The sequence below is a fragment of the Falco peregrinus genome, chromosome 13, assembly GCF_023634155.1.
Source record: "Falco peregrinus isolate bFalPer1 chromosome 13, bFalPer1.pri, whole genome shotgun sequence".
In the NCBI taxonomy this organism is placed as follows: Eukaryota; Metazoa; Chordata; class Aves; order Falconiformes; family Falconidae; genus Falco; species Falco peregrinus.
The window spans coordinates 17,709,227-17,721,874 of NC_073733.1; the positions used below are offsets into that span (position 1 = coordinate 17,709,227).

At 35.4% G+C, this 12,648-nt stretch overlaps 1 long non-coding RNA gene across 2 annotated transcripts in view; it reads right to left on the bottom strand.

Annotated features, from left to right (window-relative positions):
• LOC114010881 (uncharacterized) overlaps positions 1–12,648 on the bottom strand; it is a 441,280-nt gene that overhangs the window by 182,610 nt on the left and 246,022 nt on the right. For both annotated transcript variants that reach the window (XR_008749754.1, XR_003552549.2), the window contains exon 5: positions 12,377–12,429. This is a non-coding gene — a long non-coding RNA (uncharacterized LOC114010881). The remainder of the gene's footprint in view (positions 1–12,376; positions 12,430–12,648) is intronic.

Below are 12,648 nucleotides of genomic sequence, written 5' to 3' on the forward strand. Positions count from 1 at the left end.
GATAGGGAGAGTGAGGAAAAGGAAGGGTGAGGAAAGTCAGCCAGAAAACTATCTCAGAAAGATGAGTTTTCTGTAATTTTGTGTTGTCAGAGGTGATGACTGCTGTAGGATTGGGACATCTGCCACAAGATCCTTGCTTTCCACACTTCCTAATTCCATCTTCAGCAACAGTGATAGGGTCAGCAGTTATCTGTGTTGGCAGGAAGCTTTAGGCTAGTCTGGCTCCTTGTTGCGATGTACCAGGAAACGTGACAGCCTATTTCCTTGCACCCTGCTGTGTGACGGCAGCATATGCCTACCTGCTTAAACTTTGAGCTGACACTAGTTGGTTCCCTGTAACCATGAAAAACAGATTCTGGGTGGTATCCAATAATTGAGCATAGGAGTTAGTCCATCTCAGTAATTCCATTCCCAATGGTAGAAAAATAATTTAGTTGGGATGATGGTTAGTTTAGAGCGTGGTTGGGGTAGAGGACAGGAAGTGAGGAAAATTAATTCTGCCTGCTTCTGGTGCAACAGGTTTTTCAGTGTTCTGTTATCATGCTTACTTTCTCCTCCCCTTCCTCCCTTTTCTTGCCTTAAAAAAAAAAAAAAACCCACCAAAAAACAAAAAAAGCTCCAAAACTGAATCCTTTCTTCTCTATTCCACCATGTCTGTATGATATAAAAACAACCATTTAATGTGACAGTCCTGCAACTCTGTCAAGTCAAAGCCAGCACAAGAGTTAAAAGAAGTTAAGGTTTCTTAACCTTTAACTTCCTGAGTCAAGAAGCTTAATTATTGCAGGTAATATGATGCTTGGTCTAAACTTATTTCTGCTTTATACCTGCTTATGTATTTTCAGCACAAGTCCTTTATGATAACATTAAAATATTTTTCTGCTTTTTACCCCTCAAATACAAAAACTAACCCTTGTTTGTGACATACCAACTAATACCGTGCAGCTGTAATTTTATGAGTGGGATGTCATGAACACAATTTTATCAGTTCAGATGAAGGATAAACAAAGAAAATGATAGAACACAAATAGGAAGCTCTGCTATTATTTTCTTATTTTACAAACTTTAAATTATATATTTGTTATTTCTTGTTGGTTACAATTTTAAAAGAAATGTGTGAACATTTCTATCCACATGCTTACTGGGACATGAAACTCCTCTATGAAATTTGTTGATATATCACAGTAACTGAAGCATGCTGAAATGTCAGCAACTTATTGTTATTATTAATAAAATATCTGAATCAGATAAGTCTTGCAGCTGGAAAAGAAAGAATGCCAACTTCCAGCCTTGGAACATTTGCTATGTTATCAGTGCTGCTAATGCTGCCTATGTCCACTTTATAAACAAAATTTGTTTCTTTAATGGACATATGGGAATTTAATTATAACAAAGTAATTAAAAAAATCACAAAACATTAATTATATAGCAAGAAGTATATTCAGTTTCAGCTTTTGCAGTTCTGCATACAATGAAATCAGATAAATTTGTATCCTATTTCTATAGTCAGACATGAACATCACGAGTTCTTCTAATCAGATATATAAAGGTTACAATCATCCACTTCCCAGACTGTGACAAGACAAACTGAAGTTTTGAATTTTCATTGCATTTAAGGGGTTGATTTATTGATATGTGGAAAAAAAAACCCCAAGCAACAAAGGTCAAAGCAATAGCTAAAAACAGTTGTAACCGTGCTTTGTGGTTTGTAGACATTGTAAGTGAAAACATGACTGATAAGGTCATCAAGTTGAATACGGTTGTTTCACCTCTATTCTTGAAAAGGCTATAATCTTTGCTGTATTATGTAAACGGCATAGCAGTGCTCTTAAACTTACTAAGATCCAATATAAGAAACCAAAGGAAAGTAAAGGAAGACATTTTCAGTGAAAGTAAAATGATTAAAATGAAAACCGTTCTCTGAAGCAACAGTTAAAAGGAGTACAAACTGATGCAGTTCATTAACTGGGGGTCATGCAGCACCAGCTTTCTTAATAAAAAGTTGCAATTAAGAGGACAGAAAATGTCACAAGAAAGGCTACCTGTATTTTTCCCTGTTAAAAGTTTCCATGATATATTTTTTTTAAGAATAATTGCATAATTGGGCCATATTCTCTATGGAATGCAATTGGACCTTGAACTTGCTTAGGAATCCTGATTGCTGGCATAGTTAATACTGGCAGGCTCAATGATTAAAATATACTTTAGACAGATATACACACAAATGCGTACTTTTTTTAAGTGACACATTTTGTTTCTAATTATTTTCCTTATGTCAGTTGATAATTTAGGCTATACATAGGACACAGTTCACAATTAATCTCTCAGAATCCTAAAGCAAGAATTTCTTTTGTACATAACAGTTGGCATTTCAAAATACATAAGTCCAAAGCTGGAGTTCAAAAACCCTCCGAGATACCTTGAAAACATTTTTTGTAACACTGCAAACCAGAAAATACTGTTATTAAAAAGAAGTAGTTTCAAGCCTAAATAGTGCATTTTTAGATTAATGAAAGCAACAGACTAACAGAAAATGAACACTTGCTTCTCAACAAAAGTGCAGTATGTGCTCTTATATCAGAACACAAATGCTAGAGTGCTTTACAAACTAGGAATTTTCCCACTAAAACATAGGCATAACACACAATGGCTACTGGCAACTTTTAAAATAGCCTAAAGTAGTCACACCTCTAAAAAGTTGTTACTTTTGGTATTTGCTGCTAAAACTGATGAACAGGGGTGACAATTATGACATATGAATAGGCTTTATACAGACTTCTTTAAGTAAGACTCAGCCAATTTTCCTGTCTATATATAGTAGTTTTTGTTAGGTCTGCTTAGGTTTTACATGACAAGAGTCAACCTGATGAAACCAAGCAGAAAATGGTTTTTATCAGCTTCATAATAGAATTTCTAGTCATGACCAGAGAGATGCACACATACTTTCACTTACTCCAGATCAGTCTACATTCAATGATTTTCAGCTTTTGCCTCTCTTTATTCCAGGCCAACACCACAATTCTCAGTTTGCTGGAACTCAACTACTTCCCACAAGTAAACCACAAAGAGTAGAATAAGACACACCTGTGCCAAAGTTACAAACCATGTGATTAGGGTTTGTCATGGAATATGGAAAAAGCAGATCCAGGATATGACCACAGCATCCTAATTCCCTAGGGTCAGTATGCTGAGCTAATTTGAGTCTTGCTTTTGCTATTACAATACTGATTTTTTCTCCCCTTTTGACAGGTAGAAAAATGGTTATGAAAAGACATTTACATAGCCACAACTTCACAAGACAATGTTTCCCTGCCTTAATTTACACCTAAGAGTCTAAATTTGAGATTAAATACACTACATGTACCTCAGCAATTTCAAATGCAGATCCATCCTATGGGGGGAGTTACAAACTCCTATATTTCAGGAAACAGAAAATTATGTTTTATGACAGATTAGTTGCTAGTTTCCCATCCCTTGTTTTAGAGGCCGGCAATCTGACTGGTTTTTTTTAAATGAATTTATTCTGTTGCTATAGTAACACTTCATCACTGTCAATCAGCAGTAGAAGACTAAGGCACACCTTTCTGTAAACAACTGCAGAAAGGCAGTATTCTGTAGACACAATAATTAAGAAAATTGATTAGGTTTGTGGAAATTAATACATACCCTGGCAGTAAGAAGTCCAAAAGATGTTTATCTACCTATATCATTTATTTTTGTCATTAGAGTACACTTCAGTAAGAAAATGCAGTCACCTGAACCAAGTATTTCAATGAACATACTACCCAAAGCCTGGGGACAGGAGACAGCTGTGGTGACGATAGGAGAAAACCGAAATTTTAGATTTCTTTTTCCCCACTCATATCCCATTTTAGTAGGTATAAAATACTGGAATGCCTGTAACTGTAACAAAACAGGGGAATGGGTATTAAATTGAGAAAATGGTGCATTTGAGTTTGAAACCTTTTCATACCATATATTAAAGACCTCCACTCATAAAGCTGCTTCAGACTAAGCCTGAACTGAAGACTCCATGCTTCCCCCCAGAAAACGTGGCAGCCCCGCTAAATGCAAAGCTTTGGCTTGAAGATATATTGTTATAGTGCAGACTCAAATCTCTCTCCTGCAGAACACTTCATTATAGCGGTATCCGTTCTTTTTACTTCATTATTTTAGATCAGAAGAAGGCATACACAAGACCATTTAACTTGGCCAACAGCTTTCAATTCTTCAGCAGATTCTCTCCACTGGACCACTTATTTTTAGTATTTACCGTTGAATGTAATCTAGCAAAGTACTGAATGAAAGTTAAGTACTTTTCAACACACTGAAGAGTTTTGCCCTTTTCTCATAATCTTAGGTTTCATCTATTTTTCTTTATAATTGTACATTTTATCATGTTTATTTTTGCAAATATTTTGAAGAAGTCACCTATTGTTTGAACTATTCTTTATGCTCACCAGTTAGTCACTTCCATTTGCTTTATTAATTTAATCAAACTGAGTTACTACATTATTGCTGTTAAAAATTTCTTAAAACATTTCAAATTTCTCTATTAAATGATTCACTATATGTTGCATAGATACTTAAATTCCTTAGGGCATTTTAATATAGTCTCAAAATCAGCTGCTTCACAATCAAACTTCTGTTTCTTTACTAGTTCTTCAAGTGTATGCTCAAATGCTGATCATTAGTTCTTACATGATCCTTTTTTTATAAATTAGACTTGTCTTTTTCACAGGATTAGCTCCAAAATAGCCTTTGACTACATGGATTGTTCCACAAATTGTCTCACTAAGCAATGCAGTATTATTGTCAAAAAATATATTTTGACTAACGTAGTTATCACAATCAAAATCTCTATAATTAAATCCTCTGTGATCAAAGTTCTGTCTCTCTTGAAGACTTTTTTTCCTTCTAAATCAGCAATACATTTTGTTATCTGGCTTTCTTAACTGCCCTCAAGGGCTATAATAACTGGATTACTTTATTGTTCTTATCCATTAAAGTTTTCCGATGCATCAGACAAAATACATACTTATTTCTCTGTAAAAAACCAACACCATGTCATGTCAATAGAGTCAAAACATCCCTTTGCTTTTTCTTGGTCATCCTAGAGTAAATTTTATGGTTTTCTATGTTAAACTGTCAGGGATTTTCCTTCATGGGGGAGCTCTGATTTCTCTTTAGTGGACTGCATTGGGTATAGTCATGACATTTATTCTAAAGAAGGCCAGTGATGTTTTTCTCTCCACATTTTCATTAATTCTTATAATATAAGCATTAATAGGCCCTACAGTTGGACTTTCTCTTCATGTTTTCCCTTTTTTCTCCATATGTAGTCTAGAAGTCTGCACTGCATAATTTAAGTGAACCTGTTTTCCCCTCACAGGACTCCTATGTGTCTTTGAACAGTAGCTTTACCAATGTCACTGTTCCACATGCATGCAAAATCACTCAAAAACCTGACCATAAACCTGTCTATCAGTGGTTCCTATCACTGCATATATCTTTATACTCTGTTATCAGAGAAAGAACTAAAGATAGACACAGATACGGATATGATATGGCTGAGAAAGTGAAAAAGCACTGCTGGGCAACTCTATTAACAACTGCATATATCTGAGTCGGAGGGGAATAAAAGGACCACAACTGTTATGGGATATACATGCAAGGAACAACATCGCTTTTATTTCCCTGCACAGTGAATAAAGGAATTACTACGCCATGAGTTGACAGAGCCACGATACAAATGGTGATATTTCCAACTGTTATTTTAGTTCCCAACACACACAAAACAAAGTATCTTAGAACAGTAAATATGTTACAGCTCCAGATGTTAGAGGTCTACATTGCTTTTTATCATAAAATATGCCCATTAAAGTCTTTTGTGAGACAAGAAAAATCCTTTGGTGCTTCTGATACCATCCCTCTACTCAGTGAACAGTTATTTTTGAACAATTATAACAAAACGTATCTAAAGTGCCAGCCAGCTGCACATTGTCCCTGCTAAATCCTGTTTATGAATAATTTTTATCAGGATCAATAGCAAAGACAAATTCCATTTAAATGACATTCTATGTATTTTGGGTTACTTTAAAACAGCATACTGCTGCAATACATTTCAACTGTAGGGAGACAAGAACTATATTCAAAGTACACTAATTTTTTTAAAGATGCCTGAGGGATGGCAAGATTTTGGTTTGATTTGTTTTGAAAAACAGCCGTGCTGGAAAATCCAAGACCAAAAGCTTTAAGATGAATATCCAGAGAGCACAAGATCACCTATATGACAGTGGAAGAAGCCAAACGAGGATAGATGATAAAGCTTTTCTATTGACTCACAGTATGAAGAATCAACTTTTTCATCTTATTTGCTATGAAATCTGATTTTCACCTTATAGTAGCACAAAAAGCTACCACCTGTGTAATTTCCTGAACTCACTGGATTTTCTTTTGTCTGGCACCTTCTGTGCTGCCCAGTGTCATTCTCGTTTTGTTCATAGGCTTTGACAGCGTGAGTACATTTTCTCTCCAGAGCAGACAGCCCTCAGCTGCAGCTTTCCACATTGTGAAGCTGACACCACACAAATCAAGACGTGCCTTAAAGTTGTCCTTGAAGTGCTGCGCTTGTGTACTGACCTCTCAGCTATTCACTGCAATTTTGTAACAAATAAAAAGGGGAGTACTTCTAGCATCTTTGCAGTATATACATCCTATAACTGAACCAAAATCAGATGAAGCTACAGGAGTACCACTACAATACTATGTAATTGCAGCCTCAGAATTCAGCTTTGGAAAGCTTTTCCCACAAATGTACAGATCTATAAGAATAGTAAAAATGGAAATGGATGAGATCTTGATGCAATAACTATATATTAGTCAAAATTCTGCAACTGCATAGAGCAGCAGTAACAACAGATGGCTCTGTAGAAATTTACTTCTGTTGAAGATCATTGATTCTCATTCCAGACACTTACATTTTGCCAGACAGTAGTTTTTGAGTGGTTTTAATATTGATCATAATTTTCAGATGCAGCAGGCTGCTGGGGAAAAAGTTAAACTAACTAGAACTAACGAGCAATAAAACTTGCTAGCACAGGTACAGTACCGGTCAAATGGCAGCAAGCACAGGATGTGAAGGTGTCCAGTATCCAGACAGATTATTTAAAAAAAAAATAATGTTTAGGAATGTCCATTCAGATTCATTATCCAGACAATATCACATTAAAAAGATTTTAAGACCACGTTAAAATGCATATATAATATAGGAATTAATACAGGAAAGAAGAAAATAAAAATTGTGGAAAGGAGTCCCATTTTAACTTGATATACATTTCTTCTCCTCAACAGTAAACTTAATATCCTCTTTGTTTAGACAAAATTAGCAATGTCTTGCATAACTTAGCCTTTTAAGACTAATTGAATGCACTGATGACTGTTTCCACGTACTTCCAATCTGTCTGAAACTGTTCCCAAACTGAAGCTCATTTCCCCTCTTTTTGGTACTTTGTTCCCTAATTCTTCAGCATTTCATGTGTTTGTCAAATGCGTTTTGGATCTTACCATTTCCTTCCTTTCCAATGAAAATGTAATTAATTCCTGAAGGACTCAATTAAGATTTTGAACTAAAAATCATGCTGCAGGAGTGGGACAAGAAGGGCTGGTTCAATGCCCAAGTAGTGATGATTAGCAATGTTACTCTCTAAAACCACAAACCATCCCAATCCCTGCAGAGAAGAATAGGTATTTTAAAAGTTTAGTATTCATTTATGACTATGTATGCTATGCAATACTTTTTCTGATTAGATCTAAACACAGCCTTTTCATACTGCCTCTGTGCTGTTTTGAGAGCATACTACTGCCACATAGCTGCCTTGTTAACTCAGTGAATAAGATTGCCTTGGTGCAACCAAATTTGTACTGGAACACACTTAACTAACATACCTATAACTTGACTTTTTCACTTACTGAAATCCTTAAACATCCAGGATGTCATAACATGCAAGCACTACAAGGCAAAAACATCCTCTTATGCAGGTGGCTGGGTACCAGCTTCACATATTACCACCTTAGGTGAACACCAGCAATTGCATTTTCAATAGTATCATCCATAATTTGCCCCTTTGCTTTGGCTGCCAACTATCTTTTTTGCTTTTTGACAGATTAAGTAATTTAAATATTTATTTAGAAAGACTGGAAGGTCCCTTACATCAAGCCATGGAGTGCCACACTTAGTAACTTACTTTTTCCCACTGCACAGCAATAAAACTTACATAAATCTATCAAAATACATAGCTAAAGAAATAAGACTTTAAATATTAAAACATTAATATTACACAGATGTACACTTTGAGACTTTATAGCACCAAAACATTGGAAGAAACAATATCCATCTTCTGAGAACAAACTAATTAGCAGCAAAAAGTGTGATTAGAAGTGTTCCTAAGAAATTGGTTGTTTTTCCTGTAGATTTTAAGGAAAACAACGGTGTCAGAGAGCTCAAGCTTCTCAAGAGCTTGGAAAGTATAAAATAAGAAGAATATGTAATGGAAAGAAAAAAACGTTACTTTTTGAAAGCTGAGGAAAAGCCTGAATACACAAGTCTAATGAAAGGAGATAAAATCTTACACACCAATGTAGAAATATTTGAGAACTAGATCCAAGATGAAATCCTCAGGCTACATGGGCTCCCATATGATCTGGGTAAGAAAGAGCTGGTTAATTTTCTTGAAAATTGGATTGAAAAAGCTTAACAGCTTGCAGTTGAAGATGACCCACTTTGCGTTGAAAAGGCATACAGAAAATCTTTAAGAAAAGAAGAAAAAAAATAGAAAAAAGAAATCCTGAGTAGGAGGCAGCATTATGTTCAGCCTCTCAAATCAGAGATATAAAGGAAGGATCCTCCTTAAGACAGCATATAAGGATAGTAAACTTATCTAATATATTTCATTGTTTTCTTCTTTCATTTTTTCTTCTGTCTCAATTGCTATCAGTGTAGCAAATAAAAGATTCAAATTAACTCTACCAAATAGCAGGAGTGAGGTGGACATTTCCACTTCTATTTCAACAGAAAATCAGGTTTCACATTTCTTTTCCAAAAGAGATTGGGAAAGACAGGCTATGTATGCCTGTAACAGCATTCTCTGTTGTTTCAAAGACATGTGTTTCACACATTCAACGCTGTAGAGCTTTGAAAAATCCCTACAGAGAAACAGAAAAGCATAACCTAATAGATCATTGTATTAATGAGACTTCATAACTAAGTTTCACGTCTTTTTTGGCACGGCATTCCTTTTGGGGGTGGGTGGGGGGTGGGGGGGGGTGGAATATCCAGTCAGCTCCAGGTTTTGAACTTCACAACTGAATATCAAATGGTACCAAATAACAAGCAACAAATTTCACTTACAAACTAGCAGTGACCACAAATGTACTGATTTTTTAAAATTTTGCACTTGTTCAGCAGATCTGAAGACAAGATCTGAGATATCAAGTCACCCATACGAAAACTAAAATTACTGAATCACTTCAACTATTCTTTCGTCATAGGATGCCATTCAGCAGTGCACTTTTTTTTTTTCCTCCTTCCTTCTTGTCTGTGATGGTCCTTTCAAATCATACAACCCCCAAACCTATAAACTTTCAACAGCTTTATCAAAAAAAGTTCTATGTTCAACACCTACTGGAATGATTTAAACAAACTTTTGAGATAATGGCATGTTAAATTAAAATGCCATAGAGACCTAGTATTATTACCTGACTTTCTACTGCTGTTAGGTAAGACCAAAAAAATAGAACTGTAACTTTTTAAATGTAACCATAAGAATGTCACACTTCAAGGGTTCTTCCTCATCATAATTTCTTTACTTGTTTCCTCTTATATAAATAAGCATTACACAATATCCCATTTACATTCCATCTCATAGTTTAATAGCTGCCTTAAAACCTCAATTAAAAGCATCCCAAATATTGTTAGTTTTCAAGCTTTCCAAAACCATTATATATCTATATTTATACATATGTAGTTCTACCTATAGTTTGTTGATCTGTTCTATCTGCCATTCTTGATTTGTAGATCACTTTCATCCCATGTACCAAGTTGCTCCATTCCTCCCTTCAGAGATTTATTGACATTGTCTGTCTGAATCACTATTTACCCCATGCATTCAGCTTTAAAGTTATGTAATTGACCTACAGCCGAAATGGTCAATGCCCAGATTTCTTTGAAAGTCCTGCATAGACATACAGCCTGGTTTACTGCATGCAGGTCTTTAAATGAAACATGTTTCTCAGATTCTGTGAATGTAATGAAGGAAAAAAAGAAGCTACTTCAGTTTTGCATATGTGATTTGAAAGCTACTTAAATGAATTGTGAAAAGATTTTGAGTTATTTTATGGGGTTTGCTTGTTTCTTTTTAAAATGATTTTCAAGTCTTTTGAAATGGTTAGTTGGAGAACATTGGCTTGTATTCAAAAATATAAAGCAGAGCACATAATCTAAGGAACGTAACCTTTGTGATAATTATTTTATACTTTTTTGGATTGCCAAATCAAGTGTGCTTTAAACTAGTCTCTTGTGAGTGTACATAATGAAAAAAAGTTCTATTTCAGCACATAATTTTTCAGGTGATTTGCTTACAGCAAAAAAGATGCTCAGCTAAAAAGATGATGGAAAAAAGTGTTATTTCTTTTTTTATTTTTTTAATTGCTATTCTTACTGTTAGAAACTAGCAATTTCTCTACCAGTGACTGAAAATCATGGTAGTGTTATGCTTCTTTCTGTTATGATAATACTGCATCAGGAACCTTCTGTAATATTACTTAATTGTCAGCATTAGCATCCTAGGCATCTATATAATTATTTTTTTCTGCTTCCAGATTGCCATTCCCACTCCACAGCATACAAGATCCCCAACACCATCTACAATGTATTAGAGATAAAGAATTCAATACCTTTTAAAACTGTGTAAAACATTCATTCCCTTCTTAGCTGCCTCAGCTCTTGCAAGTGTAACATACTCTTTGATACAAATCTCAATCTAGTTCACTAAGAACTCGTCACTCTTCATGTCTGTTTTTCATGTTGTGAGATTTTCTTTTCTAGATGTCGGACTACTTTACCTTCTGGATCAAGTTTGGGTCTCAGCTATAGGGTTACATATCTTGTTGTCCCTACCTCAACTTCTGCTCAAATTAAGTATATTCTGCTGTACCAACACCTTCACAATTCTTGTTGAACTACACTAACCAAGTTGTTCTTCCTGTCCCACCTGTTTCATAAAGTATGCTTTTGGTTCCAGGCATTTAAAGCTAGTTCCTTCAGTTCAATTTAAGCCATCACACACACTCTTCTAGTTTATTTTTTGTACTTTCCACAGAAACAGAAAAACAGTTCTGAATCCTATAGCTTCAAGAAGTCCTGTCTGTTGACATACTGAGACTACAGTCACATGAATCCACTGAGCTTGGCCTGGGAGGAGGGGAACAACAGATTTAAGGAGGCAGGCAGATGTCTGAAACATGCTGTTAGCCTAGTGATCCCCTGTACTAGGGGGATGGACTGCCTGGGGAGTAGCATGTATAGGCAGTTTTATAACAAAGCAGACAGCTGTTCTTGTTGTTCCTTTGATATGTTATCAACCAAGACACAGAGTGCTAGCAGAGAGAAAACTGGAGGCACTTTTACAGCTCCCAGGATGCCATTTCCTTCTACCCACCTCCACATGATTCACCTAAACATCAGCATTCATCCTCTCTCACCACTATCTTTGCTGCTAGCTAATACCAAAGCATCTCAGATATTCCTAAAATGATGCAATATGTGCATTTTAAAAACCAACCCCAAAGAAATTAGGCTTATAGTTCTAAAGCACCCACCAGCAACATAACTAAGCAAAACTGTCGTCACTGTGCGCAACACTCACAGACACAGTTCCATTTCTCTTTGTTTCCTTTCCTTTGACTGCTGTGAATATTTTAAGCCATGGTATTCAGACATAAAAAATAGGCAATTATGAAAACATGTGAACATCACTAATTACCTAAAAGTGAATTTTTGAAAAATACAAAGGATTTTTTTATACATTTCTGCTTAAACACTAAGACTTGTGTGAATAAGGAACATCAACAACCCAGAGTCATTCACTGTCCTACACCATGAAGGACAAACAGACAAATCATGGACACTGGAAGTACCACACTGATACAAAGGGGGAAATTTTCTGGAGAATTTAAAACATTATTTTCTTATGAAAGCAAAACCACAGGAATTTCACAAGAGTACGGAGCCTTCTAGGCAGCAGAACACAAAACAAAAATTGAATCCAAAACAGCAAAGTAAGACAATTATCATCAATTTATGTCCTTCAAGTCTTACCTTTCTTCCTAGATCTTGATTATGAAGCTATTTCAGTGCCTTTTACACTTGGCCTGGAAGAAAAGGGAGAGCAATGCTTAGTACACACAGACTATTATAACTGATAAATAAGGGCTGTCAGCAACAACTTCATTTCAATTTAACAGTTAAACATTTAAATTATCTATCAGCAATAAAACTAAAATTTAACTCTAAGGGGATTTTTTTTCCTCCCTATATAACATAGGAGAAAATGGTGATGAACTCATTCTGGTATTGTAAAGCTTCATTTA